Below are 5,736 nucleotides of genomic sequence, written 5' to 3'. Positions count from 1 at the left end.
AGAAGAAATAAAAATTACTTGATGGGGTTTATGTAGAAAACAACTGGGGATAGATTATAGAATCTCTCCCACCTTTTTCCTGGTGCAGAGTCTGTAGTCATTAAATGCAAGTAACTGTGTGAAAGCAACAATAATTTTACTGATAAAATCCAGGAAATGAAAAGGTCTCCACAGCAACATTAGCTCACCCACAATGCCCATCAAATATTTTGATTACTACTAAGATCGTTAAATGCAAACCTAAATATACAGTATGTGGGTAGTGTCAGAGAGAGTTAATATTGTTTGAAGTGAATGGGGCCACTCAGGTGAGTAATGGTTTGCAAGAATGGGGTTATAACAGAAGCCAATTTTAACCTTAAATTGGGCTTGCAGAAATCAAATACTTTTAGGATCTATTTCCATTATCTTCAAAGGGTATATCCACCTCAGATTAGGCTCTGTGGAACAGATAATAAAGCCTCAGGCTGCATTACATTTTCCTTGAAAATGCTGCTGGGCTAGATGATATACATCTTCCACTCTAACTCTGTGCTTTGAACAATGGACCAAGGACCCCAATATTTGGGATGAGCAGGGAGACTTATTGCAAGCTAGCAAATTTAACATCACTGCTGTCACCCTGATCTACAGACTCTGAAATCAACAGTAACGTATAGCAGCGGTTCTCAACCTTTCCAGACTACTGTACCCCTTTCAGGAGTCTGATTTGTCATGTACCCCCAAATTTCACCTCATTTTAAAACTACTTGCTTACAGAATCAGACATAAAAATACAAAAGTGTAACAGTACACTAGTACTGAAAAATTGCTTACTTTCTCATTTTTAACATATCAGTATAAAATAAATCAATTGAAATATAACTATTGTACTTACAGTTCAGTGTATAGTACTGTATATAAAGCAGTATAAACAAGTCATTGCCTGTATGAAAATTTAGTTTGTACTGACTTCACTAGTGCTTTTAGTGTTGTAAAACTAAGCAAATATCTAGATGAATTGATGTACCCCCTGGAAGACTTCTGCGTTCCTCTGGGGTATGTGTATCCCTGCTTGAGAACCACTGATGTACAGGATTCATTTTAATAACTCTCTTCTCTTTTTTATATTAATAAACCTTTAGTTTTCAGTTTACTAAAGGACTGGCTTTTGAGGTACAATCGAAGTATACTCTGACCTGGGGTCAGTGGCTGGCTCTCTGGAGCTGGAAGAACCTAATATATGTGATTTCTGGTTTTAATAATCATTTATCACAGAAATCTGGTTTGTCTGAGTGGTGCATGAGGGGCTAGAGGGCCTGAAGGGGACTGTCAGTGGCTTCACAATAACTAGTATAGTATTTTGGAAGCACAATGTGTTCCTGGCTTGGTGACATCTTGTGGTAGAGTATACCACCAGTCTGGGGTATACATGCCCTGTATTCTGGCAGTCTGACCTGAGATTGGCACACGTAGCTTTGTCCCATACCAGGCAGTGTGACAAGTCCCTTCAGGTGAGTTCATACAAAACAGCCAGAGGGTGGTGTGGAGGAACCACTCTTATAACCTGACTGGTTAGGGGAGTCACCTGGGATGTGGGACACCCCCAGTTCAGGTTCCCCTCCTCCTCAGGCAGAGGAGGGATTTGAACCACGATTTGCCTTCTCACAGGTGCAGTGCCCTAAACACTGGGCTATAAGGTCATTCAGACTTTTGCTAGCCCAATTAATATTTAATTATTCATTTAATTAAAGTGGAACAACTTCACTAGGAGATCCCTCCACCCCATCAAAATATTCCATAGGCCAGTGGTTAAGGCACACCCCTGATTGTCTCCCACTGGCTAGCTTAGGCAGTTCCCCACCTAGCATGCTGCTTTTGGAAAGCACAATGTTGTTGCTGTGATTTTTCTAGGCACCTAAAAATTAAGTGCTGCAATGCTCAACCTAAATCCCTTTGAGAATCCAGGCTAAAACCACTCACCCCCAAAAAACTGCTGTCTCTGCTGTACACAGTTTACAGTTTAGTAACAAGACAACAGGTGGGTAAAACAAGCTAACTAGGAGAGGACAGGATAGTCGTGGAACACACATGACTAGCGTAATAGGCAGCAACCACAGAACAGCAACTGTTCAGCCATTGTCAAACCCCTACATCTGAACATCACTGAACTGGGACTGTTTGAATTCAAAATCTGATATTCATGGCTTGAGTCCATCACTATAGAAAACACTGGACAAATGTCTGGTACTCAGAGATGCTTATTAATAGGCCCTGGGGAAGGAAAGAGAAGCCTACAGAATCAATGATGCAATGGTATTCGTGGGAGGCTCATTGACGAGCAATAGAACACACTGAGCAGAACCCAAAATAGAGGCCAAATAAAATACAATAAAATAACCATTCAAAATGGAATCCCTTGGTACAGTAGCTTATTTTCCCCTCTTTTCCAAACAGCTTCAGACACTGAAGAGTTGTGATCTTAAGTTATCAGTGCTGAATAGCTCTCTTGTTTTAGACCATGAAAATGCTGGCTCATAAAGCACAAATGATCATGTAAAAGCTAAGCAGTCTACAAAGTAATTTCTTACTTTTTGCTTCCACCTGTACACGAAATACTGAAAAAAATAAAATTACCATTTGTCCTTATGATCCAAATGAGCTTCTTAGATAAATGTTCAGCATTGCATTTTCTTTCTCCCTTAATGTCAGCATTTATTCATAAACAGAACAACGGTTGGGCTTTACAAATATTGGGCAATGGTTTAATTAAACACATACAGACATAAACTAATAATAATACTTGGACTGTTGGAAAAACTCTTAATTTAAGTTGGCTACCAGCTAGAAGTGTTAACTTTTGATTGCTTTTGGCTGCGTGGAACAGAATATGGACTATTTAAACAGGACTTGCTTTGTGTTTTGGATATGAGAACCTGGATTTACAACTGCAGGTGGGGGAGGAAGGAGAGGGAAAGAGCATTATCACTAAGGCTCAATTAATTTTGTCCTCTAAAAGTTTGCTTTTCATTGTGACTGCACAAACTTGGCTGAATTTAGTATCACTGTGTAGTTTCCAAATCCAATAAGATGCCCCTTGTGCCAGGCTGGGGGAGGATAATACTTCCAATGTCTCTGCCACCATTGTGCACAGTGAAAGTGCCCTAGGCATTCAGCTATAGGACTTCCCTCAACCCACCTTGCTGTAGCTATGGCAAGAGAGTTCATGACTCCCCATCGCCAGTGACTGGGAACTTTTAGCTGGTCCAAACAGAGGCTGTAGGACTTTCACACTATGGACATTTTTCTTTCCAAACTCCACTTCCCTCAGAAAATGCAATGGCTTCATCATCTCATCATCACGGTATCCGATCACCTTCTAAATCTGTGGCATTCTGGAGTATGCTGCATGCCCATTAATGATTCAGTGCTATGGGGATGAGTGCTTTGAGAAATGCATTTAATAGAATCATAGAATATTAGGGTTGGAAGAGACCTCAGGAGGTCATCTATCCAACCCCCTGCTCAAAGCAGGACCAATCCCCAACTAAATCATCATTTACAACTACTACTAATAATAATACTTGAACTGTTGGAAAAATATCTATAGTATCATCTAGTACAGTGTTTCTCAATGACCGCCTGTGAACTGGCGCCAGTCGCTGAGATTTCTCTGACACAATTTAAAAAGGCAGCAAACCGGTCCCTGGTATCAAAAAGGTTGAGAAACACTGATCTAGCATAAGTATCAGAACTAGATAAAGAGATCCTTTAGCTCTGATTTTGCATTTTGTGTATTTTTGGTTTGCTTTTCGTTCCTCATGGGGGGTGTCACATGAAGGCAGCAGACTTGCTCCCCTAGGGAAACAGCATAGTCACCTTCCACAAAGCCTAATAGTTTTCTAGATCAAGGCCACCCTGAATCTAATTTGCTTTTTGGGTTGCCTCTTCCTCCAAGCAAAAAAACATTGTGTTACCACTAACTGGAATGGCCTAGCTCAGCAGAAAGATGGTGGATAGAAGAACTGGCAGTTTCAGGACTGGATTGGATAGAAAGTTGAGGTTATAGGGTGGAAGAAAGAGAAGGAAGGCTCCTGTTACGAGCTCTTTAAAGGAATTTACAGGTACCAAGAGTGGAGGCAGGGAGCGAGACTATTTCTAAGTAGAGCTGTGCAGGAAATGGAAATTCTGCAATTTCGACATTTGTTTTGTTCTGATTTTGAAATTTTCCGTTAAATGACATTTTTGGGGAAAGATTGTTTTAGGTCCATTGAAACATTCAATTTAATCAAATACAAATGTTTTGTTCCATTTTTATTTTAAATAATATAATTGACCATATAACATAAAATAAAATAAACCTCACAATATGAATTAATTTCAAATAAAAAATCAAAATGTTTTATTCTGATACGGTTGAAAGATTTGAAACTGCATTTCAATGTTCTTTCTCAAAAGAAAAATTTGTTGAAATCAACACTGTCCCACAGACAGTTTGGATTTTAAGGCAATGGCATTTTCTGATGGAAGATTGTTCCACTGGAAATTTTTCAGCCAGTTTTAGTTCTGAGCCTATTTGGCTTGATAGTACAAGAACTTAATTTGTGAATGTACTTATTTGGGCTAGCACCATAGGTATAGCACCATAGGTTTTACACCCATCAGGCACACCACAGACCTTGGAAATATTAGATACAAATACAACCCATTGAGGTCAAATTTGCTTTCTTCAGGGCTGAAATTGGCTCCTGCCACATAAGAGGACAATGTCTCCTCCCTAAAATGTTTGCAATCTAAGGTAGGCAGATAGTATTAAGGATTAATGACAATGAACAAAGGTGGGTGGGGATGTAGTGAAGTAGGAGAGAAAACGGGGAACAATTTTGGGATGAATGGGTCAGGGACTTGATGAGTGAAAGAGGAAAATTGGACTGTGGGAGCATTTTGCTTTGAGGATGGGGTGTTGCTCTAAAGTCTACTGATTGAGGGTCCAACCTTGCAAGATGCTGAGAACTCTCAATCCCAGCTGACTTTGAGGAGAATTGGGGGCACTTGGCATCTTTCAAGGACTGAGTCCTGAAACAAGCATCTGAAAGGGAGAGGGATTTAGCTAGATGAGCCTATACACAAGCTGCACAGCTTTTTCCTCTCAAACATATTTTTGTTTGTTTTCTTTTCAAGTGAAAAAGGCAGGTTTATATGAGCCTATATGATATGAACCTATTCCAGCACAAAGAAGAGATGAGGAGTCCAAGGGGCAGAGTGTCTTGTAAGAAGCTTAAAGAAATATTTCAAATATTTTTGGGTTAAATTCTGATCTCAGTTACACTGTTGTAAATCCAAAATAACTCCACTGAATTCTGTGGAGATTCTCTGATGTAACTGAGATTAGAACCTGGCTCTTTTTAAAAAAAATAAATAGGTTTGCGTAAAACCAAACGGCTTTGTTTTGATTTGAGCTTGCAACTAAAATAAAGTTCCATATAAGAAAGAATGAAGATTGTTTGGGATTTAGCAGATCCTGTCAAAATTCACCTAACTGCCAGAGTGGTGTTTTCTGGAAGCACTGGGAGAATGACAAATAGAAGGATTTGCATCGCAGCAAGAGGGTTCAAACTGAGTAACGTCCAACGGCTGAGGGACTAAACATAGAATCGTAAGACTGGAAGGGACCTTGAGAGGTCATCTAGTCCAGTCCCCTGCAGTCAAGGCAGGACTAAGGCGATGGCTACACTATGAGGCTTTTAGCGACATGGC

The sequence above is a fragment of the Lepidochelys kempii genome, chromosome 2 (assembly GCF_965140265.1).
Source record: "Lepidochelys kempii isolate rLepKem1 chromosome 2, rLepKem1.hap2, whole genome shotgun sequence".
Lineage (NCBI taxonomy): Eukaryota > Metazoa > Chordata > Testudines > Cheloniidae > Lepidochelys > Lepidochelys kempii.
Note: the sequence above shows the minus strand (reverse complement) of the source record.